Here is a 27,772-nt window from a genome sequence, read left to right on the forward strand (position 1 = left end):
ATTGAAGTCCTCATTTTAGTGTGATAGCTTTGCTCTCCCTTAGCAGCATAAGATACTAAACTCAATTACATCAATACTATTTAAATAATGGTACTAAGAGATTAGGTGATCATTAGCGAAGGTGTGACACATACCATACCAGCCCTGCATAAAAGACTCAACTTAATACATATAGTACTAAATTTAGTAAGAGTAGTGAGTTATTGTGTTATAGAAAGATTTGTTTATCTGTGCACCGGATATTGTAGAATTAAAACATAAATGTGGTGGCCATATTGCATTGACGTTAACCACATAAATGTTCAAGTTGAACTATAGCACATAATTTCCCTAAATTAAATTTACCTGAAAGTTAGCGAAACACTTTATTAAGGGGGGGGGGGGTGAATAAAATGGTAGATTTAGACTAGAGGTTGTTCATGACATCGAATAACAAGTGCATTACACAACATGTCTCCGGTATGCCAAGGATACATCCATGAAGGTAGAGCACGTTTCAGGGCGATGGTAGTATGCATGTTACTCTACATGTGGTCACTCATATGAACCTACTTTGTAATGTAAGCCTATTATTACACTTTAACTGCCAAATATTACAAACATGAACATTTACAATATATTTAAATTTGCGTGTAATTAATAAAAAAAATGTAAAGTGTGTAAAATGATTAATTAGGTCATAACTGGCAATTCTTCTGTCGCGTGCTACGTACAGAAACTGTATTGAAGTCTAATAGATTGGCAACTTGTTACTGAAACAGTAGCGAAGTACTTTGAAGGATGAACCTATGTTGACATTGGGGTAATAAATAATACAGTTAAAATTTATTTTTATATTTTTACGATGGTGTAATGGGTAGTCGTGGTGGCAATAAGTACATCAGAGGGTAAACAAATTGTGTATATGACCTAAATAAAGTCATAGCACATTTTGTTACGTGACGTATTGGTACATGTTTTTTGACTTCTTGGTGAAACGTGTTCTTACGTTACGTTTTGACGCCTACAGGTACAACCATATTCTGCTGTATTGTTTTATTAATACTTAAATATTAAAATTTTTAGTACAAATATTAAATTTTTATCACGTTCACTTAACATCCAAATGTTTAACGTGTTAATACATGATCAACAGTTCTAAACAAAATAATGAAATAAAATAATATGAGTTCCTCGAGGGTTTATACACGGTATCCCAAGTGGGATTGATTAACTTACTAATCAAATACATGGAGAATATAAGGCATTTATACATACATTTTAAGGATTCACTTTTAAATTTCGCCAATCTAAATTATTTGTGCGCCTTCATATATTACAGAGCGTTATATTGGAAAAAGAGTAAGATTAAATATCGCAGTGTGTGTTTGGCTAAAAGTTTTATTTTGTAGGTTTTAAAATAAAATCGAAGTAGTGGAGTCATCTACAGTACTTTGTAACATTAAAAATGAATAAATATTATTTAAGAATTTGGGCTGTTTATTACACGTTAAAATAATAAACCACTACATAAAGGTCGCGAGATATTATTTTATCTCATAAATTTTGATATCACATGGCCACAACAAACCATAAAACATGTGCGGTGATTGTTGTGTCGAAAGCGCTTGTATATATTCAACCACATACGGATTCGCTCAGTGGAAACTCAATGTATTTTCATCCAATCGTGAAAATCCGTTCAACTCCAATAAACAATTCATAGAATATAGATTCACCTGAAACTGCATAAAATGTTTTTTATCACAAAACTATGATTCTTGGTAAAAGTGTTGTAAAATCATTCTTCCACCTAATACAGACCGGATAACCAATACAAATCGAAATATGGATCGTGGAAATCCAAATTTGTCTGTAACAGTATACTAATGTTTAATTAAAAACAATAACATTCTTGAAAAATGTATCGTAAAATTATTCTTGCACCAAATGCATGGCATTAAAAACAAGATTGCAAGTATACAAGATTCCTAATAATTCTTAGTTTAGAATAGTTCATTCACGTAGTCAAATTAAATTATAAAACTATTTGTACTATTATTTTATGTAACTGCATACTTTACAACGTTTCTCAGCATTCCAGAAAGTGGTGCTAGCTTCAACTTAAGTGGAGGTTCATTGCATTAAAGAAACTACGAAATAAATTGGCGACATCGTATATCCGAGGGAGCCTATTATTATCATTATTAATGAAAAATGTTAAATCTGCTGAGTAAATATGACCAGGGCAACAATGTGTGTGTATATTTGTATGTCGGTGCGTTATATACCGAATAGCATATGCTATTTAACGCTAATAAACTTATACTGCCATTTATATTAAACTGTGTTGCTTGTACGATATTGGTAAAATTTATTAAATCGTTCAGGTTTGAATAAGTTTTTCCAACACAATCACATTACATGCTGCCATTTATATTAAACTGTGTTGCTTGTACGATATTGGTGAAATTTATTAAATCGTTCAGGTTTGAATAACTTTTTCCAACACAATCACATTACATGCTGCCATTTATATTAAACTCTGTTGCTTGTATGATATTGGTGGAATTTATTAAATCCCTCCGGTTTAAATCAACCCACTACATTATTTCAAGTGAGTCAATATAACTCACAATAATCCTTATTGGGATGCCTTTTATATGCTCTTTAGGTGACCTATAAAACAAGTGATTTGGACCAGAATCAATCAAACTACTCTACAAAATATCTAGTCTCTGTTTTTGTTAATATTGATCGATTTATTATAAAACTATCTACTTTGTAGGATTTGTAACTAGTAATAAGGAACCGTATTTACTGATGCACTATTTTTATTCTACTTTTTCTATAATCATTATATTCATTTTTTTCTAATGGCATTTTTGTATAGTAAGTTTTAAAGCAAGCAAGACGTCCTTTTATGATTTCGACAATCTAATTAGGTAGATTTAATTTTCTCAGCATTGTCCTAGTATCCACCCTGACCCTTTATAACTTAACTCTTAGAACTAGAATTAAGTATGTTCTATGTACATGAATTGTGTTTATCGAATCCCACAATTTGACGTCAGACTGGTTTCCTACAAGTTTAGATTTCCTATCCTGCTGAGGATAGGAATTTATTTGTATGTAATATTATATCAATAATTAAGTATTAAAATAGTTCAATTCTAATGTTTTATTTACATACTTCCTTTTTTAAAATTAAAACTCATACAGTGGCATATTTTTAATCATGTCTGGATTCTGATATTTCTTTCCTTCTGAATGGGTTTCTCGTTATATTTATAATAAGTTTAACACTACTTGTTGAATTATGTTAATTATTATATATATATATATATATATGTGTGTGTGTGTGCGTGCGTGCGTGTGTGTGTGTGTGTGTGTGTGTGTGTGTGTGTTTGTGTGTGTGTCTCACTAGTCTCTTTTGTTGTGATTTATATCAGTAATCAAATCTGCATTATTTTATCCTATGGAATTGGAACTCTCTTGTACAAAGGAAAACAAGTAGCTAGATTAAATCTAATTGAATTGATTTGAATACGATTTGTAGGATTTTTATGACAGTAAACACACTTAGTAGATTAATAAATCGTAACAATTTGGTACAATCTTAAGGAAATCGTTCAAGCTTCAACAATATTTATTGCTGTTATGAGTTTAGACGGGAAGGAGGTAGAGGGGGCCGCACAGATAACATACAAATTTGCTCAGTATTTTGGTTCAGTGTATGAGCACTGTTCCGCTCCCCGGTCATGCCCCGCGTGCCAGTCATGGCGCTCGCCGCTGTCACCCGCAACGAGGTACTCTCGGCTCTTCAAAAATTAAAACCAAAATCTTCCGTGGGGCCGGATGGTCTGCCTCCCTATATTTTCAAGGCTTGTTCCGAATTACTGGTTTCACCTTTACTTCACATTTTCAATATTTCCATTGCTACTTCACAATTTCCTGACGTTTGAAAACGGGCCAAATATACTCCTATTTTCAAAAAAGGACAAATGTCAGACATAAAGAACTACAGATCCATATCTATTTTATCAACACCTGCTAAAGTATTTGATTCCATATTGTACAACAGATTGTTCGCTCATGTAAAATGCTTCATCAGCACGGCTTCTTTCCTGGTCGATCCATCACATCAAACTTAGTCAATTTTTTGAATTCTGCATTTCAACTTTAGATTCTGGAAGTTAAATCGATGTCATATACACAGATTTCTAAAAGGAATTTGACAAGGTGGACCATTTGATATTACTTTCAAAACTTAATTATTTTGGGTTATCTTCTTCATTTATAAAGTTGTTTTCATCCTATCTGTCCAAAAGAGTTCAACATGTTACTTATGAAGGTAAATTGTCTTCATCCGGGATCTGGAGTTCCTCAAGGCTCCAACTTAGGTCCACTTCTGTTTATTATATTAATCAACAACATCACTTCTTTAATTAAACATTGTGAATTTTTGCTTTATGAGGCGATTTGAAAATATTCAAAAGTATAAACCATCTTTTTCAATGGAGCAGGACTAATTTAAAATAAAACATAAAAAATGTACTATTATGCGTTTTCAAAAATATCTCAGAATAAAAATGTTATTTTTAATTACTCGATATGAGGCGTTGACCTGGCATCCGACAGTTCCATTAAAGGCCTAGGCATCACGTTTAACGAAAAGTTCTCATTTGCCGACCATGTTATTTCTATCAGTAAATCTTCATTCTCAGTACTGGGTTTCATCCGCAGATCTAGCAGTACAAAAATACGAATGTAATCAAATTTCTTTACTGCTCCTTAGTAATGTCTAGGTTAGAGTTCGGCTTAGTCATCTGGAATCCACAGTTTGTTTACCTCTCCGATTTAATAGAAAACTTCCAGAAGAAATTTCTAAGGTTTTTATATTTCAAGGAGTTTGGCCATTACACAACGGTAGTTCCATATCTCGAAGTGTTGTCAATATTTAATCTTGACTCCCCGGGTAAAAGGCGGCGGGTGGATACGTTGGTCTGCCTGTATAGGCTTGTGGGTCACGCAATCGACTTAGCTCTGTTATCAAAATTACAGTTCTACGTTTCTAGACACAATTCACGAAACCTTTTGTTGTTCTCTCCTCACTACTCTCGTACCAGCCGGGCTGCCAACTCGCCAATTAACGTAATGATTAGGCTTCACCATTCTTTGCCGCTAGATGTTGATATTTTTGGCAATTCTCTAAGAATATTTATAAAAAATGTTTCAAATTGTATTGATTAGTATTTATTGGCAATCTCCGTCTTTTTGGATTTGCATGTATAAATTAATTATCAAGTTCTATAAAATATTTCCACTTTGATATTTTATGTTTTGTCATCTTCTTCAATAAATTCGGTCATGTTGTTATTTAGTATTTTAACTTTAGTCGTTGTTTGTTGTTTAATATTTCTCTATTATATTGTTCTTGTTATTATTACTATAATTTTTTTTAACTTATACTACTTTGTTATGCACATTTATATATTTATGTGCATATAGTATTCTCTATTTATTTAATTAATCATATAATTTTATGCTGCATTGTAATTGGGGAAACTTGTAGTGTAAGCCGTCTTCTTAATAAACGAATTTGAATTACTATATATTTTATGAAACATATACTAAGCCAACATTTTGCCCCATTAAAAATACAAACTGTATACTCATTAATATGTATATTAATGATTATACTGTAATGATAATGTACTATTATATGATGGTTCTATAACTAACAATAATAATGCCGATTACGATGATAATCTTATACAAAATCTAGTATACAAAATTCGACTTAATTTTAAAATGTAATTTAACTAGAAGACGATGGATAGGAATTTGAAAAAATTGAATATACATTTAGGCCCTAAGCAACAAAAAAAAAACATCAATTAGTAGACATATTGTTAAACAAACAGATAGAATAGTTCTTTATTAAGAATGAATTACCATTATCCAGATTTCATCAAAATTTTACAATACAAACTATAGGGATGTTTCATGCACTAACATAATGAAAACGTGTCAATGAAAGAAGTATTTGTAAAAGAATTAAACTACAATGATATAATCACAAATTCAGCGCAAATGAGGCAACATTACAAATATCTGCTGTTACTAGTTCTATTATTGACCTGTTACGATATAGTAAAGTGACCTGTGACAAGACATGGTTTACCTAAATGTGTAATAAATCATTCACTCGCTATCCGATTAAAAATAAATACACAACTGAACTTGCTATGTATTATAATTTAAACTGTTCTAGTACAATTGAATCTTAAATTGATACTTATACCAATGTATTAATCTAAATACTGTAAATAGCCACGTGTTTGAAACTTTTAAAATTTGACCAAATTTTTTTAGTGGATCCTATCATCGTACCAAACGTACTAAATCAGGGTTATAGTTAGTTGATGTGTAAAAGATATGTTTTGTAAATAATGAAAACGCATAGAAGTAAGAAAATATGTCCTAGAGATAACCTTTACTAGTATTTAGTTTTTTGGCTTCATTTTGTACATGGATAAAAACATAATGGGTATAGTTATAGTTTTGTTTGTTTTTTTATTCTACTTAACAGGCATAACTGTTTCTGATACAATCTAGAATTTTTAATTTGCATTCATGTAAAAAAGTTAATAATTTGAATGTCTGATTTCCTGTCTCATGTACGAGTGTGTGTGTGTGTGTGTGTGTGTGTGTGTGTGTGTGTGTGTGTGTGTGTGTGTGTGTGTGTGTGTGTGTGTGTGTGTGTGTGTGTGTGTGTGTGTGTGTGTGTGTGTGTGTGTGTGATATTTATAATATATAATAATGTAATATTATATTATGTTTAATTAATTACATATCTTATATTTAATATGTGTAATCATATATTAAATATTGAAATTAAATTAGGCTATTGCCACTTATGCAAATTTAATAAATGTTAACAAAAGTCATTTGACAGATATTTGGTCTTCCGATCATATGTTAGTTTGGTTATTTAAACGCATATGTGACAAATATGACCAAATACAATATAATTGAATCGTAAAAAGTAAGGGCTCTGTGGTGTAATGGTAGCACATTCACCCCGCAAGTGAGTGATCCGGGTTCGAGTCCCGGCGGAGCAAGTACTTTTTGTGGTTCAATGTTTGTTATATATATATATATATATATATATATATATATATATATATATTTAGATTATATATTTTAATACGTCAATATATAGATTAACTTTATGATATTAAATAAACCATTTGAACAAATGCAAAGGGTATAAAATAATACAAAAAGAAAATAATTTTTCTTTATACTACTGTACAGTAATACCAAAAAAACTATTCCCAATAAAAAGCCGTCCTCTTCAGCCAATGAAACCTACCACGTTTGGTGTAAATTTATCTCCGTCTATAACACATGTTACTTCAGCTGTATTTTATCTTCTGCTGTCTTTAATACCTTGTCATTCTTTATCTGTTCATTACCTAAACAGTTATAACATGTTGCTATGGGAAGTTAAAGTATCCTGATAAATAAATAATTAAAATCATAATTAATTATTCAAAATAAATAAATTTACGGATGAAAATAAAAAAATATAGGAAAAGATTAAAATTGTAATTTTTTTAATATCTACAATGCTCCTATGCAAGAACAACAGTAACGAGTTTATAACCTAATGTCTCCCATGCAGTAATAATAATAATAATCTGATGTCCAACTTACAGATAACAAATGACTTTAAAATCTTAGAAATAGGCTATATTATTGAATAATATGACATAACGTAAACACACACAAAAATCTTGCTATAAAATAAAAAATCGGTAATACATGATTTTAAACGTTACTTTGGGTTTTCTTGTGCCGTAGATGTTTTTGCTGTAATTTTATAAGAAATGAATGACATGAGTTAGAGATGGTTAGTTGACTCCGTATTGTGCTGGACAAAAGCGGTCTCCAGGGGGCAATCAGCGTTACACAGCGGGCAAACACAGAACAAACACTGTCAAACACACACAAACATTGTCAAATACACACACAGAACGTTCGTTTGTCGTATCAGTAGTTAAACTTGGAAAACATCGTTTGTAGGTTTTTAAATTGATATTTATATTTGTAACGTAAATTAAATTTTGTTCATAAGAAAAAGCCTTTTTATAAGTTTAGATCAACTACCACGTGATGTGACAAGCTATTTTACAAGGTTATAATAGTTTAATTCCTCCGCTGTACAAGTGGAATCAGTGTACTTATATGAATCTCAGATACAAAATATACTACTGTAAAATGAATAGTATAAAAAAAATAAACTTCTCTTCTGTGCAATACTTAAATTGCCGAAACACTGAAAAAGTACGTTGTGTTTACTTTAGTTTATTTAATTTTATAATAGTAAAACAAAACAGTATTAAGTAGAGTGAATTATATTTGGGTTTTAAAAATACTTTACTTACTGACCTTTCAATGCGAGGCTTTGTAAAGAACAAACTTAAAATCTTTTAAAAATATAATAACCATTACAAGAGAGCAAATCGCAATTAATTAACCATTTTTAATTGCATATTCAGTTAATGTAATTAGCTCATTTATACATTAAATATATTAATGTTGGTGGGTTTAAGCACTTAACAAAATTTATGAACAGTCAGTAAAACGTAAACTTGGTAAAGTGACCAATGAAAATTATAAGTAGTAAATAAAATATAACAGATTTTAAGTTTTATGGGTAAACAAAATGATTTCTTTCATATAGTTTTTAAGAATTCTAGACCATACAAATTACGAATTAATTGTGTTTAACTATCGATGGAGTGAAGGGAAGATTTCTAACAACATATAATTTCATTTCAAAAGAAATCAGATGTATTTCATTGAATTTGTAGTAAGTTTATAGGATGCTAGGTATCAAATAAAATACATATAACATCTGTGTCATTTACTGTAGAAAAATATTTCAATAAATTTTGAATACGATATTATGATAGGTTCGTGGTCGATAAACTATCAAACATTAAAATAAGTCTATTTTGAATCAATCCTAAAAATTAGAATATTTGTAGGTTTAACAATGCTGAATCTAGAGGATTTCATAACCTAAACTATTTCACACTAATTGATGAGATTTTACTCAGAAAGACAAAATAAATAGGATTTACTTACAATATATTACAACATATACCTCAGATTCCGCAGAATGTTTGTTTTTTATCTCAATGCATGCATGCATGTTATTGTTATTGAACTAATATAAAACAATACAGGGTGAGTTTTAAGTCCCTTCCCCCCTATTTTTTTAAACCGTATAAGTTAGGAGGTTTAAACTCCGTACATAATTCGTTAGACCTAAATATCTTGTTTTTCATGGGTTCATTGACTCTCCACCTCCAATGGGGGACGGTCCACTAGGAGTAAGCCGAGATTCTTAAATGTAAGCATAGATTGATATGCACATCAAATTAAAGGTCTCTTTAAGTAGAGTACAATGCCATAAACCGGACCTCAAAAGGTTCATCCTAATGAAAAATTACAGGGTGTTAAAATGTACAAAAATAGTAATGTGCTATTAATCTGCGTTTTATCGCGCAACTTTTTAAAAGTTCATTTCAAAACAATTTTTCTATTGCTGTTTATTCTTTAAAAGAATCTTTATTTTGTTGTGTTTAATGATTTTAAGGGATCACTGGAAGTACGAGATCTAGGAGTTAACTAAAGGATTTAATAAGAAGTCGATCATGTGTTGTGTCGCCTTGTAAGTATTTATTTAAAGAATTGTTGTCTTACAAAGGTTTTAGACCCATTTATTTTTATTTTCAACAGCGATTCCGGTTCTAATATTGTACGATTCCGATACTAGTAGGTTGTTACTTACCCTTTTATTGTAGTAGATGCTCAAAACTGATTGCCTGTTACTTCCTGACAGTAGTATAGTCTGTTAACAAATTCACTCCTTACACGGGTTAGGATTTCTGGTGTTATCTTCCTGCAGGCCTCAGTAATTCTGTTCCGAAGATCTTCCACACATGTGACTGGTGTACAATAAATCACAGACTTCAAGTGTCCCCCACAAAAAAAATCCAGTGGGTTCAAGTCAGGAGACCGTGCCGGCCATTCTATTGCCCCGTGTCGTCCTATCCACTTCTCATGAAAATGTACATTAAGGTAACCACGAACATTAACATCTTAGTGTGGAGGAGCACCGTCCCTGCTGGAACCTTACTTCTTTCTCGATTAAACTCCCCACCATTAGTGCGAATTGTATTTTCTATTATTAATTGGATGAATATTATTTTGGAGCATATGTAAATAACTTTCTCCATTTAAATTTCCGTCAATAAACAGTGGTACAATCACGTGGTTACCAAAGATACCTGCCCAAACATTTACTTTCTGGGGATACTGGGTATGATGTTCTCTGTGAACATGGGGATTAGAGTTATCCCAGTATCGGCAGTTGTGTCTATTCACTAAACCATTTACGTAAAATGTACTCTCATCACTAAAGCAGATATTATTTACGGTTGTTGGATTTGCTATAATTAGTCTATCCATAGTTTCACAGAACTGCAATCTTCTGTCCGGATCATCTTCATTTAATGCGTGATGTAGCATAATTTTGTAGGGATGAAATTTGTGCTTCTTCAGGGTAGTTATTGCTTTGCGTTGTGATATCCCGATATTGTCTGCTATTTGTCTCGAAGAGGTTTGAGGATTTTCCACAACTGTACAAAGAACCTCAAAATCAACTTCTTCTGACAAAGGAGGACGACCTGAACGTTTTGCATCAGTAGTAACGCTACCAGTCTCTCTAAATTTTGTTATTAACTGCCTTAAAATAGATTCTGCTAACAGGTCTTTCTGGATGGTTTTCATTAAATCGTCTCATTGTTTCGTGGTAATTATTCCTAGAAGCGCCAAAAATAAACACCATGTCAACTTTTTCTTGAAGAGTGCGAGACATGTTTCTAACTTTAACAGCACTAAAACTAACAAGGCCAGTAGCCACACTGCAACTAACAAGGTCAGATATTTAATGGCCCAAGTAACTGAAACCAAACTAAACAAGTCTCTGGGAATAACCCAGATAACAAACAACTTTCACTTTTACAACGACACAGGGACTATGTCAAAGATTACATTTAAAATGCAGATCACAGATTCTGTACAAAATTATTATTAACAAAATTACGAATTATCCTTTTTTTAATTCAGATTGTAGCACCGTTTCCAGCGTTAAAAGGCAATGTTAAACGACACATCACATGACCGACTTCTTATTAAATCCTTTAGTTAACTCCTAGATCTCGGACTTCCAGATCCCTTAAAATCATTAAACACAACAAAATAAAGTTTCTTTTAAAGAATAAACAGCAATAGAAAAATTGTTATGAAATGAACTTTTAAAAAGTTGCGCGATAAAACGCAGATAATAGCACATTACTATTTTGTACATTTTAACACCCTGTAATTTTCATTAGGATGAACCTTTTGAGGTCCGGTTTACGGCATTGTATTCTACTTACAGAGACCTTTAATTTGATGTGCATATCAAACCTATGCTTACATTTAAGAAATCTAGGCTTACTCCTCGTGGACCGTCCCCCATTGGAGGTGGAGAGTCAATGAACCCATGAAAAACAAGATATTTAGGTCTAACGAATATGTACGGAGTTTAAACCTACTAACTTATACGGTTTTAAAAAAAAATAGGGAGGAAGGGACTTAAAACTCACCCTGTATAAATAAACTATAAATAATGGTACAATACTACTGTGTGATGAATAATAGTTGAAACCCCTACAATTTGGAACCTGGTAAACATTGTGGTTACAAAAATTTCTTTTTACTGCCACCAAATATTGTGCATTTTAAAACACAGAATCTAGATAAATTAAAAGTTTTGTTCAAAATTATTAGATTCGTAAACACTCCATACCGGAGTATTCATAATTGTTTTGGAGATGAAATAAAGGGTTTGTAGGAAAAGCAGCGTGCCCTAAATCTTAACCTGTTATATCTTAATAAACTCAAACACATCTAGACGGCAAATTTGGTACATAACTTTTCACACAGCTAAGCCACTACAGTGATGATCAATTTCTAAATAAAGAAAAGTTTATATCCAACTTTAGTTCTACTGGAAATTTTCTTAACTGAGCTGATCTGAAATATACAAAGTTACGGACCTAAAACTGTTATTCAGCGAGCCTCTAGTTGAACATTAATTATAGGCGATGGTTGACATTCTGCACGTAATGACTAATTAAATGATTCTAAATTTGTTTCGGATATTACAGGTATTATTTTATGTCAATGAAAAGGGATGACGAATAATGCTTTTTAACAGTATAAAAAAATATAATTGCCGCGGTAAAAACCTTGTAAAGTGCCGTCGAAATGTTAGGTATTTAATATCAGGTTCACAACGTTTTTTTCGATTGGGTATACATTTTCCTATAATATTTAATTTATTGTATTGCTAAGCTGCAGCTGGTCCAGTCATTAGTTTTGTCAGTGCTCTATTACTGTTTTCCTGCATACGGCAACAGCATTACCAGGGAGGAAATGTCCCGATTGCAGAGGCTGCAGAACACCGCAGTGCGCTTCGTTTACAACATTCGTGGACGGGAGCGTATATCTGCCTATCGTGAGGCTGCCGGTCTTTTGCCAACTGATGCCGTGTGTAGGATGCAGACTTGCAACCTCATCCACCGGGTCTTGGTACAGCAGGAGCCTCAGTACCTGGTGGAAAGACTCGTTGCTCGTGGGGGGGTGGCTCTGCGAAGCACCCGGCAGGATGCGCTACTCCATTTTCCAAAGGTCAGACTAGAGGTGGGTAGAAAAGGGTTTTCTTATTTTGGCCCTACTCTTTATAATGACCTCCCTTGGGACCTCAAACAAATGGGCATCCTAGCATTTAAGTCTAGAGTAAAATCTCATTTTATGAATACGTCTTAATTATATTTTTTGTTACCATTTATGTGCACCATGAAAATAATGTGTAGTTTTTAATTTTAAGTTTGACTTGAGTTACTCTGTAAAACAGTTGTACACTGAGAGAACGCTTGAAATAAAGGCATTTTTATTTTTATTTATTTTATTTTTAAAATGAAGAGTTTAATTTTTCGTAAAATTTAATATAATTTTACATGTAGCACAGTAGGGTAACATAGACAAGTAAGATTTTTTCATACATTACAGAAAAAACTTATAGTTTTAGATATCAATGCATTAAAAATTCCTATTATAGTATACATAACTGAGTATATTCTTAATATTTTACTGTAATTAGAGACTGACTCATTGCATACATGTAAAGCACAACTGTTGTTTACAAAAGTTGATTACTGCAGAAAGGTAAACATCTTAAGGTTCATTTATCTTAATGAATCCGGAACATTACGTATCGTAAGGAAGTTTTTGTTTATTGAGTATGCACAATATACACACGTTATTCTATATTTTAATTAATACAACGCCTTAAATAAAATACATTGAAGGGAAATTTGAAACATATTTTAAAAATAACTCTAGGATGCAATAATTATTTAAATTATATATTAACATGTATAACTATTTAATAAACAACTAGGCAAAATAAATACCTAAAACACTTTATTGTGAAAATAATTTATGTTATTGTTCATTAAGTTAATGTAACAATGGATATTTTGATAATGAAACATACACACTTTCAGGCAGATAACAAGTAAATTTTGCAAGCGGTGTTCGAGGTGTCCCTCAGTTTACATTGTCCAATATTAGCGCACTGTGACGTAGTTTGAAGGGTTCAGTGTTTGAGTTCAACCGTCCGTGTACACTCATGAGTTACTCTTTGATTCCAAAGTAACGCGATTCAGTTACATTTTGGCCAGTCTCTTACAAACTATAACCTAACTTACATAAGTGTATAAGTTTGCTTATTAAAGTATGTTTATGAATTAATAAAGTAAGAAATCAGAAGGACGTTTTTACAAGACTTTGAATATTTACAGTTTCAGCTGTTTAAAAGTGCTTTTCTTGTTCGAATCCGTACTTATTGCACGTACCTTAACATTTCAAGGAAGAGCTTCTCTTCCTATAATAAAATAAGGTTTGTATTTTACTAAAACCATATTCATTTGGCTCAGCACAAACAAAGAACTATAGAGGTCCCGTTAAAAATTCATATTGTTAAAGCGAAGCATCCAAATAGGGCTTTAGTTTCACATGTGAAATGATCGTATACGAGTACAGGTCTGACGAGGTTAAAAAGATGTATGGATTGAAACTAGTGTTGAACTGATTACCTTTCTAAATCGTGGATAAATGAAACCTGCGTTCAAAGGCGTCACTTAAAACCAGATCCGCTTGGATTTAAAAACAAAATTCTAATATTCTCGTGCGTAGTACGATATCCAGTCCTCTGTAATGATGCAGTTTTAGCACCACGTACACTATTAAGGACTATCTCCTATGTCTTGTTAAATCATCTATTCTCTAGTGACTGTGTAGACTCAGTTTTGCAGAGTTACTGTACACACTTGTTTACTTTTTTAAATAATTTTGGTTCACAACTGAGTGCTTTCTTACAAGTGCACTAAGTTGTGTAAATTTTATTTCTTAAGACGTAAATGACTAAAGATTACAGGAGTAAAATCTGTACCAGCGTAAGATTTCAAACGCTGCTCTAAGAAAAATGTGAACTGGAGCTAAACTCATTATTTTAATTGATCCAACCTTTCCCACCATATGAGTGAGTTTTTTTTCCACTTTATGAGTAGAAAACATGCTGAGAAATCGTTTTTAAAACATTTCAGTGAACAATTTCAAACATGAAAAGTCTACCTCTTCACCAACATTGCACTAAATTTGTGGATTGTGTATCTGATGTCGAAACAACGTAAAGAGTTATTTTTGAAATGCTCCGTCGTCGACTTTTTTTGGACGAACATAACTCCACATTCCAGCATTCCAGAAGTCAAGTCTGTGACAGCATCTGATTTCAGGCGTTGCACTGAGAGAAAGGTGAACTGGAGCTAGACTCAATATGTATAATGTAAAGTGGTAAAAAAGTGCTAATAAAACAAAATCAAATAAATAATATGTAATGTTTATTAAAACAGTTAGTAATTACAGTTTAGTACTAAAACATGTTTGATATACGGTTAGTATATAGTTACAAATAACGCTTTTGACTAAAAGAAAATTTCTACTTTCTATACAAATAAAGTAAGTAATTTATATTGTATACTGAAATTCAATGTGTTGTTTTGTACTGAATTAATAAATAGAACTATTTTTCAAATATAAAAACTTAAATTGCAGTAAAAAGTAAGTTTTGAAATTAAACGAATATGGTACCTTCATGGACGCAATAAACCGTAATGAAGCGACTGTTGTGTGTGGAAAGCGCGTCTATATATTCACCAACATGGGGATTCGACCAGTGGAATCTCAATGCATTTTCATTCAATCGCGGAAATCTCTCTAACCTAAATAAAAGTTTAATGGATACTTTTATTTTGTTTTGAAAGTTTTATTGATTGAGACAAATATTATTGGAACTCTCTGTAAATACTCCCTCCTTAATAGATGCTATCTAATATTTACACTATAATATTATGTTAAAATGTTATGTATAATATTATTTCTATAAATTCATAATTTGTATATTTTATATGTCTTTATAATATAAGCAAGTAATTTTTGCGATTCAATGTTTATTGAAATTAAACAAGGCAATTGCCATTTATACAATTTAATGGAAATATATATATATATATATATATATATATTTGGAGTTAGACTTAATATAAAAATACATGCGAACGTCAAAATGCTAACTCGACTAAACAAAAAAGCTTCAGTTTCGAGATTTCCCCTTCCTTTTAAACAAACAAAGATCAACATATTGATAAAATCGACCAACCTCTAGCTACTGTACTATTTTATCCTTTTTATATACAAAACTCTTAGCCTGAAATCAATTCTTAGTTATTTTCTAAAGCAAACTGGAACCCACCTATCAATTAATGTGTCTAAAGTACTCACTTCCATTTAGTATTATGTAGAACGGGCTTGTAATACTATAACATGCAAAATGGACGTAGCTGTAAAATATATTTGTCAATGATTGTCATTTGCTTTTTGTTTCGAGAGCTTAATTGAAAGGTAATAAGATTAAATACAAAACTTCAAAGTAGGCCAGCATTATTACTACAACTGCCGAACCCAAAGAAATAAATTTGGATGAGGTTTGCAGTAAAAAAAAAAATATCTTTGCAGGAAAATATTGGACGTTAAAATGTATATGCAAATTTTACCCGATACATGGTTAGATGGTAAAGGTTTTTTATTATACCCTTAAATATATCAAACCTCGGATTTGCAATTGATACGTTTGCAGTTTACCATTTATATGTGAATAAAAATTTTTATAAACATAATTGTTCTGAATATATAATAATAATTTCCAAAAAATGTGACATCTCAATTAAGAATATGAACAAATATTTTTTTGTGCAATGTTTTATTTGCTTTTCATTGTCCTCTATAACGTGTAATCGGGCAGGGATACTTTATAATACTATATAACCCTAAGACACCGGATAGAACAGCCGAGAGGGGTAAAATCCAGGGTTCGAAAGGGAGATGTAGTTTCCAAGTTCAGTTCAGATCCGAATTGATGTAAAAACCAAAGCTGAAGTAAATATAGCACTGACGATCAACTGATCAACAGGCTTTCATCATCGTTGGCTCGGAAACGAAAGGAAATAAAGGGAAGGCGTCAGCATTTACTTTAGGATGACTGTTTTCCTAGCTAACGTTCCCTAACACGACAGTTGGTAGTTCAACTCAAGCTCGAAAATAAAGAACGCTGGTGCCAACGTACGTCAAGCGACCCAGCGGCCTCTAAAATAAACGATGAACAAAATAAAAGCTAAATTCAAACTCCTCGTCACTAGTCATATAATTTAGTCCTATTCGTACTAATTTATTTTCTTGCTATATTTTATACCTAAAATAATATTCTATTAGCAGTTTAAGTACGTCATCCCATTTACTGTTCGTGTCGTTAGTGACTAGGGAAGTGCAGGCAAAAACGTGTCTTGGCAGGCAAAATGAGTACCTACTACTGCTAGGACTTACTTGCACCATATCACGTCGTATCGTGGAGTGGTGACTGCGACTTGACGACTCCGACTCGACGACGACTACGACTGAGACCGAGTCAGCCAGGCACAGTATACTTACATACTGTAATACCTGAGCCGTCCGCTGGTAAGGCGCTTCAGCCCTTATTACTCCAGCGGACTTATTTTGAAACTCCTTGTTATTTGTTACCTGGTCAAGGCGGACCCCGCCAGCTAACTTCTTCTGCGTTGATGTTGAGCTACTGGAGTAAAATTCTAGTTGGAAGAATAAAAGAGCCTAACATGTCATTAAACTAAAAATATTTGCCTTTCAAAATAAAAAAATGCCTTATTTAAGCCCCTGTAACAAATTATATGTTACACCTCATTAATTAAAGTTGTATGACCGGTTTTAAACTTCAAAGTAGATCATATACTTAGATAAACTTTAGGTAGGCTTATCAGTCGGGGGCTGTAGTGTAGAAAAATGTAGTTCCTGTCTGCCTGTCTGTCCGTACTATATCTTGGAAAAGAACTTACCATAGACTAGAAACTTGTATTTATCGTATCCATATAAGTAATAACGAGTTTTATGTTCCTCAGGATTGCTTATTGAAATTATGAGAGCGTTAATGAAATTTTTGACAATGGATGAATGGATAGCCATGAATTCAATGAGGAAACAGCAGAATAAACTGATTACAATCATATGACGTTTTGACAAGTGAGATAGTGAAACAAGTAGCTGTGAAATTCAAATTTAGTATGTTGCTTTAGCAAACATGCGAAACACGGTGGTATATATATATATATATATATCACCTTATACACATTCCTACCTTATATATCTTATATATAAAACTAATCACAAAATATATTATTAAGGGCTAATCTCGAGAACGGCTAGACCAATTCGGCTACTAATTCTTTGTGTAAAATACGCTTTGAAATCTTTCGCATACATCTGTGTTTATATGAATATAAAATTGTAAAAAGTTGCCTGGAATATTTCAGAATTCAGAAAGATAGTAATATTTATGTTTCATAATCCAAACTGAACTAACAGTAAGCAACTCTTGACACTTTTAATTGCTAATACTATCAAGGAGAAAGAATAGTATTTTTATATTTAAAATGTTAGATCTGTGATTGATCAGTAGTGCAATGCAAATAGAAGACAAAAATCTATTTTGTATTCCAGATTAGGCCAGTGACGAAGTTAAATAATGTAATGCATTAGAAATAGTTTAAATGCCCTTACAAAACCAATCTGAATGAAATAAGCTTTGAACGTTTTCACATAAGTAACTTGAAAATGGTGGGCTTCAATTAACACTATAAGATGGTATTTGTACAGTGGCAAAAAAATCGATAGATGAATTCTAACAAGCTTTAACAATCCATTATTTCTCAACCTGTAGTCCGAAAGATAACAAGACTACTATATTGCACAACCTTTTCAATAAGTATTTTGGAATGTTGCATGAATTTAATATGCAACTTAATAAGTATTTTCCACTTATAATAAGTATTTTCCACTTATACTGGAAGTATATAGAGAGAAGGTAGGATTTCTCCTTGAACAGTAATAGACTTCTTATTCCCAGGTATAAATGAATATTTTCTTCATCGGGAAACAAAAAATAAACTCAATAACACAAACAAACAAACTGGAATAACACTAGATCGAAATTAGATTACAGGAGCCTGAAGTTAGACGCTTTTTGACAACACTACACTTCCGAGAGTTACATAATTAAATAGTTTTTAATCAGGGCAATGAGGAAAACTAACCGGTGGTAGTATATTTAAAAGGTTGAAAATAGGCTCCTATAACCTAAGTATGCTTCTTAGTACTACGTATGTATTTTTTCTTCGTCAGCGTAACTAGGAAAGTTATGTGAGGTGCTAAAAGGAAACGCGTTCTGATTTTTGTAATTAGAGTAATAAGGCAGACTTAGCTGTGACTTTATAAATGTAACTAATTTGAGCCAAATATGCTCCTATACATCCACTTATGATACAAGAATCACGTCAAGCTCTGTAAAGGTGAAAACCTAAATAATACGTATCTCATAATTGGCTGTTTACGTTTCACTTACGTTACTTCATAACTATACATCATAAGTACTAAGTAGTATTAAATATCCGATTCAGAAAATTTTCATGCCACGCCGCCGGTAATAGCTAATAATATCAAATAATTTGAATAGCACAAAATTATGTCTAAATATAATTAACTTACACATCATTTGAAAATGTATTGTATCCACTTTCGTAAACTTCAACGAGTTTTATGAACATTTCACATCTGATTAATACTACACTTCCACTTATTACTCATTACCTAGCAACAAGTTTGTTTTAACAAATTGTGCTGTGAATCGTAACTGAAATAAAATTTATGTTTAGCTCTGAATATTAGGTGTATCTCGACTGTAACACGTTTGGTATACAGGTGTTATTATTTAAAATGCATATATACTCGTATTTATCAAAAATGTAAAAATCACGTAGGTTATTGATCCCTAATATATTTTTGTTGGATCACATGTGGTGTCGTATGGACACAATAAACCTTACGAAATTTGCTGTGATTGTTGTGTGTGAAAAGCGCTTCTATATAACCACATACGAATTCGCTCAGCAGAAACTCAATGCATTTTCATTCAATCGTGAAAATCCATCCAACCCCAATAAAAATTCAATAGAATGGATATTCTTCCTAAATTGTACATATGTATTTTTTCGGAAATTCTAATAGATAAAGTTTGTAATTATTTAAAATTAGGAAACATTAGTGAGATTTTTATGTTTATAAGTAGCAGGATTCATTTTCTTGGTAAAAACCTCAATGTTTAAGTTTAACTTTAGATTTTACCATGTTTAAAACTGTATCATTAAATTACTTAATACTTTGTCCCAAGAAAACACCTTAGCTATCAATCATATTCATCAGATTCTATTCGAACAGGATAATCATCCTTGAGGTTGAGATTAAGTAGTGGAGAGGGCTTGATAGCCCTAAACCTACCTCTGTATTAGAGGCACTTTCCATTTCATTTTATTCTTATGTATAAAATCGAAATTTTAAATCATTGCTCGATCAATCTTCGATAATCTTATTTTGATGTTAAAACTAACACAGATGTGTTTATGGGTTGTGCATGAGTACAAAGTACGGAATTTAATAATTCAGCCCAGAACTACACAAAACTAAAACGTGTTGTAGAAATTTATACGACCCTTTAGAAAATAAATATTAATCTTCTAAATGAAGTGAAAATGACTTTAATAAGAGGAATAATTAGGGCTTTTACGCCCTATTTAATACATACTCTCAACATTTACTTAACTGACTGAGGTTTAACGAAATCTATCCTTTGTGCAGCTGCAGAAATTTCAATTCTGCCTGTTTTTTTTGTCTGTATCTCCTCACAATATCTCAAAAAACGATGTACAGCACAATTTCTTCCTTCATTTGTAAAAGAGAAAATGTTAGATGATGGTACATGTCACTTCATGGGATTTTTCTGAGTGACAGCGATTTTTACATTAACATAATATAAACGAGAAAATATTAGAATAAAATATTTTTAAACAGACCTAGTACACCCATAAGAGATTCAAACATGAGACATATTAACGTTTGTAGCGTAACTAATGTAACACACACATTATGTGATAGCGCCTAGGTGCATAGAATGTTATTATATAAAGACTGACTTGAAACCCAGTTTAATAAACAAAAATTTGAATTTATCATATATAGCAACATATGTCGAGAAAGATATTATATAGTAGAGTGTATAGTAAACCAAAAACTTTGCATGAACAGTCTGTTATGTAAGAATTAATTCTTTGATGAGTCAGTTACGTAACAACGTATTTTTGTATGACTCACTGTCTGTAGGCAGGACATTTCGAAAATGAAATGAACTGTAGATTTGAAATTATGCATACATCCTCAGTGGAGCCTGTTAAAAAACGCGGTGTGGTGTAGTTCTACCTTGTTTGTTGCACGCAAGCAAAGAAATAAAAGATCGTAGTATTTGTGGTATTATCATCTTGAATAGCAGTGGACGTGATAAAAACTACGCATTCAGCATTTGAATTAAACCTTAACTTTGAAATGTTACTGGAACTGCAAAGTGCAACATTCGATAGCAATACAACTCAACTCAAGTTATTCAAAAGCGTTAGATGATGGCCCATAATTGGGGATTTTTAACTTTCGAACAAGATAAATTTACCTGCAAGTCAATTAACGGGAGTCTAATGTTGCTGGCGGACAATTTTATCCTAAAACTGCCTGTAATACCAAGAGGTACTTGAGATTATGAAGTTAAAGCCTTTACTAAATCATCCAATCTTTAGCCTTATGTTATAGTTTTATCCTTACATATTAACATGGGAGTAAACTATAACTATGTCCAAAAGCTGATGAATTCTCACACTTAATTTTATATATAGGAGGTCATTGTTCAGTTAGGAGGACGGCTTCAGGAGGATTTTGATGGGAAGGTACTAGGGTTGGAGGATGAAAATATTATGAAAATTCTTTGAGAAATAAAGACATCAAAAGAAAATGTTTACCCGAACATACCCAATTTGAGTTCTAAAGAAATGGCTAGGGGGATGATCGATCCTAAATCCTATAAACGACTTTGCTGTGCTCAGTGTAGTAAGGAAACGATCTTTTACTTGAAAAGCCTCCCCCCAACTGAGGGTGAAAATTAGCAATCTTTTAGTTCCTAACTAGAACCTGAAGACACTTTTGGCTATCCTGTTAAGTTTCTATAAACTCTTAACACATCAGGAGTTTCACCTTAAATCCTTTTTGTGATTAGAATTATGACAAATATTAGGTTAATACACTTATTTGCAGTTACGTACCGTGATTTATTGCGTGCAACATCACTGACCTTGAGTTTTTGGGAAAATCTTACTGGGAAAATAGGGAAGTTTTAGAATGTTTCCTATCGTCACGGTCTAACAGTTCCAGTGTTGAGATATGTAAACCATGTGATTAAGTAAGTTTAGATTCATAAATTACAAAATAATTACATTTGGCGACAATATAACGAAGTTTGAAATATTATATGTATATAGTTAATTGCAACATTATATATTTTTATGTAAATACTTTTTTCATTAAATAAATATGCGTTATAATTCAAGAAGACACTTTAGGACCTTTTTTATAAATTTTCAGATAAGAAAACGTAGTATATTCTACTTGTTGAAAGTTATGGCTTGAAGAAACTAAGAAATATTTTAACTAACGAGTTTCTTCTTTGAAAATTGTGTTTTCATTGGGATCATCTGTAGTTCATACAACCAGAAGAGACCACTAGTATCCCATATTAAAATTATGTTCTTTAAACTTAACTATTTAATAGTTTTCGTTTTCTTTATATTTATTTGGTGTTGTAAATACAATTTTAATAAGAACTGAATGACATGAGTTAGAGATGGTTAGTTGACTCGGTATTGTGCTGGACAAAAGCGGTCTCCAGGGGGCAATCAGCGTTACACAGCGGGTAAACACAGGACAAACACTGTCAAACACACACAAACATTGTCAAATACACACACAGAAACGTTGCTCGTTTGTAGGAATCTAAAAGTGTAGAGCATCATTTATAATTTAAGTAGAAAAATACATTCGTGTTTCACGCGATAATTATAACGACTCATATCTTCCTAGTTTTCTTGGTATGTTTGACAGTTTACTATTACAGTTTAAAGTGGAAAATGTATATGTTCAAGTTAACTAGAGCACTCAGCATGATTTTATTTTGTATTGAAACTTACAATAATGTAGATAGTCAGTTAACAATATTATATGGTATATAGGCAAATTTATTAATATTATTTATAAAAATAATTGAATTTGCAATAAGAGATTCGTCGAAATACTATTTATACAACTGTAACAAATTATTTGAAGTAAGTTTTTTTAATAATAACATACTACGAGAAATACTATAACACGACCAGTCGGAATAAATAAAAGGTGTTTATGTAGGAGCGACGCAGTGGTCAATGTCCAGACTTATATGTACGATCAGATAGTGATAATTAGGTAAAATAAATTTCTCATGCATTCCTGATCAGAGATTATTTAGAAATTTGAATATCTACAATCTTGAGGGGTGTTTTTGTACAAATCGCTATCGGTGGCCAATGGGAATATCGGTATGTGCGACTACTAGTCTCTTTTTTCAGTGTCTTCAGTTTTATGAACTTCTTCAGTTTGTTTTCTATTGCTTACCCACTCATGTTGTTGTTACGTTGAAAATAATATGCCTTATCATCAGCGTTGCTTACTTTGTTATTATACTCTAGATGCCATAGAATTGCTAATTAAATCGTAATAATCTACAAGTCGTAAATATTGTTTGAAAACTATTGAGGCTGGCGTAGTCAAAGAAAACTTTAACTACACATACAATATGTTGTGTGGGTAAAAGCACAGTACAAAATTATTGAACTCGTGTTTTCTGTGTTCTTCACAAATAACATAAAATTGAGTTAATTTTTAAATATTTTACAAGTATTATAAGTTTACAATGTATTAAATATGTGTTTATATTTATCATTTAGAGTAAATTATTAAAATAAATGAAATTAAGATAAAAAATCCATTTTATTAGTGCATAAAAATGTTTAAAAAAAAAGAATTAGACGGAAGAGCTTCTCAACAAACAACACACATCGATAGTAACATCTGCAATACAATTCCTACCTCCTTATATTTAGCAAATCAAACCCGTTTCCCAATGTTCTGAAAGTAAAATTAATATGTCCTGCTATAATAAATACCCAAACAAGTTTAGTTTGTTACTATGAATTACATTCAAACCAACCAACTATCGTACTTTACAATTTATGTTAATATCTCTTATATATTTAACAAGGAGATAATGTTTCTATGTTTTCCTTCTAGAAAATACAAACTAAAAAATAATCAGTGTAGCCTACTGTTTTACAAAATAAATCTACAAATTTTTCTGAACTCTGACTCGTCACCAGTCTCACTGACCTGGGTTGGTATCCTAGCATGCTTATCTATCAATACTTTTATTGTTCCTAGATCGTTCTACAACCTCAGATTTGATGCTTTAACCATTATGACGCTCACCGGTAACATGCGTATCCTGCAAATTAATAAGTATTAACTTCCAACTTAATTACTCTGCAAAGTTAAGTTTGGTTAGGTTATTAATATACATACAACATTAATGTGAGCGTTCTTAAATATATGAATTTGATTTTTTAGGTTTAGTCTTTACAGTTAGTTGGATTAACTTGGTTTACTTCAACTTTACTTTATATTACATACATATTTCAAGAAAATATATATTTTTTAAGTCATTATCTTATCTATTCTATGAAAAAGTTTTTTATAGTATATGACTTTCCAAGTTCTTAGAAAAGTTGAATTTTATTAGGAAAACTTTTGTAAAAGATTTCTACGAAAAATGTGGTGCACTATCGTTATTCACTTTGTTAAGTTTTGAATGAAATTTATCTGAAAACATTAGGAGGTATAATATACTGGCGCTTTAACTCTATTATCATATTTCTTCTTATTAATGTAAAAAAATGTTTTAAACCAAGAAAGACGTGGTTTGAACTTGTTGAAGTAATCAGCTTCATACAAAATTACTTTTAAAACAGGTTAACAGTACTTCACACCACGTGTCATAACAGGCTTCGCTGAGGTTTACTGCAGAATTGTAATCTACGGCTTACTTCATTCTCGAGATGTCTTGTGGATAAACAGACGGACAGAAACCCATACAAAAAGAATTTGACACCTAATTGACGCATCACACAACCCATTCCTGTAAAATTGAAGTTTCATGCAATATGTAAAGCCCACATATGCAATTTTTCTTGACAAATCATACTACATGATACATTCACACCGAGTCACTAAACAATTATATTCTATGTTTTGGTATATTAGGCTAAATGTGTTAATATTTCACACGTTTTAATCTCTTATCTGTGCATTGAAGTTATTTAAAAAATTAATTATTTTCCTATTTTCTCGTTGCAATTTTTGCTATCTATAATAAAAATATTCGCTAACAATCATCTAAATCCCATGGTGACATGCACCATCATCGAACTCAGTGTTCATAAGAGAAAGAAATGAATCCTCATGCACAGTTCCTGTAGTTTACTTCGTTTCCGAGATATTGATTAAACAGACAGGCTGATAAAAAATCAGACGGACAGACAGACAGAAATTATATTTGTCCATCCTCACTAGTAATAGCATTCACTAATGTGATGGGAAAATTTAGAACTGATGTTTATTACTAGAAAAAAATGTATATATATATTGCTTAAGAAATAGGTTATTTTTATTGCATATAGTGAGGAAGGAAATGTTTTAATATCTGTGTTAATAATATAACACATTAATATTCTTTCATAAAATTTTTTTAAACATATTTCAATAGTATGTTCAAATTTATCAGTAAAATTTAATGATCTGCATATATAGCACAGCATGCAATTTAATGTCATGTGTTTTAAAGCAGAAATGAATATATATTGGTTATACAGAAAATCTACTCTAAAGTCTAAAATAATATTAAACTGTTGTGTCTTAATGAATATGGGCACTGCTTGTACCCAATAAACCATACGAAATACAGTGACTGTTGTGTGTTGAAGCGCTTTCATATGTTCAACCATATATGGATTCACCCAGCGGAACTCAGTGCGTTTTCACCCAATCGTGGAAACCTGTTCCACCTCAATGAAAATTCTATTGAATCGATTATTTTGTGGAATCGTGAGATATGGTATTTATTGATATTTTATATTATATACTTCCTCTTGGGCACAATTTGTAAAATAACTCTGAGTATACATTCCTTAACTCTGAAAAACACATCACAACCTAATTCCCACTTGTCCTGGCCTTGGACATTCCTACGTCCTAGGGAAGCGCCTTAGACCACACAGCGGAAATGGCGAAATCTTTGGTGTGCAAATAGCTTACTTACGATTCGCTCGAGCAGCGCTTACTAACTTATTACTTTGACAGTGCTCTCACGTACTTTGGCATAAAATAACACTGAAATGTCCCTTAATCATTTGGAATGTTAAAAAAGAAAGGTTATGCAAGTTTTGTTTTCAGGGTTTGCTTTCATAAAATAACTTAAGAAGTAGTACATAGTACATACTTACATAAGAGTAGTCATACTAAATATTATGTTGAGTTTCTCATTACCTATGATTTTCATTCATGTAAACGAATCTAATTTGTTAAAGAAGTGGATGACGGTTGATTGACTCTGTATTGTACTTCACAAAAGTGGTCCTCCAGAGGCAATCAGCGTTACACAGGGGACAAACACTGTCAAAACCACACATAGTTGTTGTTAGTTCGTCATGTAAAAACTTAAACTTGGATAGATAACAGACAGCTTAATTAACAACATATATGTGCATATAATTTTATTCACGAATAAATTATTTTCAGAGTAAGATGGCTAAAAATATATACATTACGTTACACCTGTTGGAAATATAATAATTTATAAATGTTTATTTCACGAGGTAGTTAATTTACAGTGTAACATTTATGAAGTTATAAATATGAACCTGTATATAATATATATATATTATATATATAGTGGCTCACATGATCTTATTTTACGCACTATTATGTTGCAGTACCCCCTTCCTGGCTCACTAGAACTTTTATTACTTGGACATAGCTATGAAACGTAACTTAATAAAAACAAATGTGAAAGTATCATGTGGCAAGGCATCTCGAGTGAATCCTCATTTATACGTAGACAAGAATGAGTCCTGTGATGTGCTAATTTTTCGTAAATGTTTTTTGTGTGATTTCCTGGTGTTCGAATATGTTGAGAGTGAAATTAGCTATAGATTTAAAACTGAATAAATGCCAGCAAAGCATGTTAACGACACGTTTAATAGCGTAGTATTACCTCGTAGTATTTGAATTATGAAGTAAATCAAAGTGTTGTATGAGTGACTGATAAAAAATATTAAAAAACTCTTAGATATGTTGTCAATATAATCTAAATTTTTGTCTTACAAAATTTGTACGATAAAAAATACTAGGGTATATACATGTTTGAAATTCATTACTATCCGTAAAGTGCTTAATTCAAAATGTTTTTCCTTTATTATAAATTAGGCACTGCTTATAGATATTAGGATTTTATACCACATGGACACAACCATCTACGATTATATTACATTGCATTCCACAAAAAAATTAATCGGCCCATAACATACTTGTTAGTGTGTTCGCTATTCCTAAACTCCCATGTATTATGAGAATATTACAGTTCTAATTAATACTACATCTTCTATTCATTTCTCGTTACCTAGCAACCAGTGAGCTTTTACAGATTGCCCCTTGAATCATCACTGCAAATAAAATATATCAAGCTCTCGTGTCGTAGTTTTCGCTATAAAGTAACATATGCTCATCGCGGAATATAACTTCCGTGTGGGATATGCTGCCTCAGAGATGTCTCCTATTTATTGTTTATTGTCCAGTACTCGCGTACTGTCACACAGTTTCAACTGACCACAGCCTGTACGAGTTCTACATCCAAGTACAGGGACATCAGTTTCTCTTTGATTAAAACGTTTTGTATAGTGTAAATATT

The 27,772-nt window shown here is 31.8% G+C and overlaps 1 protein-coding gene and 1 non-coding gene across 2 annotated transcripts in view; both read left to right on the forward strand.

Annotated features, from left to right (window-relative positions):
- LOC124354846 (lachesin-like) overlaps positions 1 to 27,772 on the forward strand; it is an 87,043-nt gene that overhangs the window by 35,192 nt on the left and 24,079 nt on the right. The gene's annotated exons all lie outside the window — the stretch shown is intronic.
- On the forward strand, positions 7,036 to 7,106 carry Trnaa-cgc. The gene has a single exon. It is a non-coding gene; the product is annotated as a tRNA-Ala (tRNA).

This window comes from Homalodisca vitripennis, chromosome 2 (assembly GCF_021130785.1).
Source record: "Homalodisca vitripennis isolate AUS2020 chromosome 2, UT_GWSS_2.1, whole genome shotgun sequence".
In the NCBI taxonomy this organism is placed as follows: domain Eukaryota; kingdom Metazoa; phylum Arthropoda; class Insecta; order Hemiptera; family Cicadellidae; genus Homalodisca; species Homalodisca vitripennis.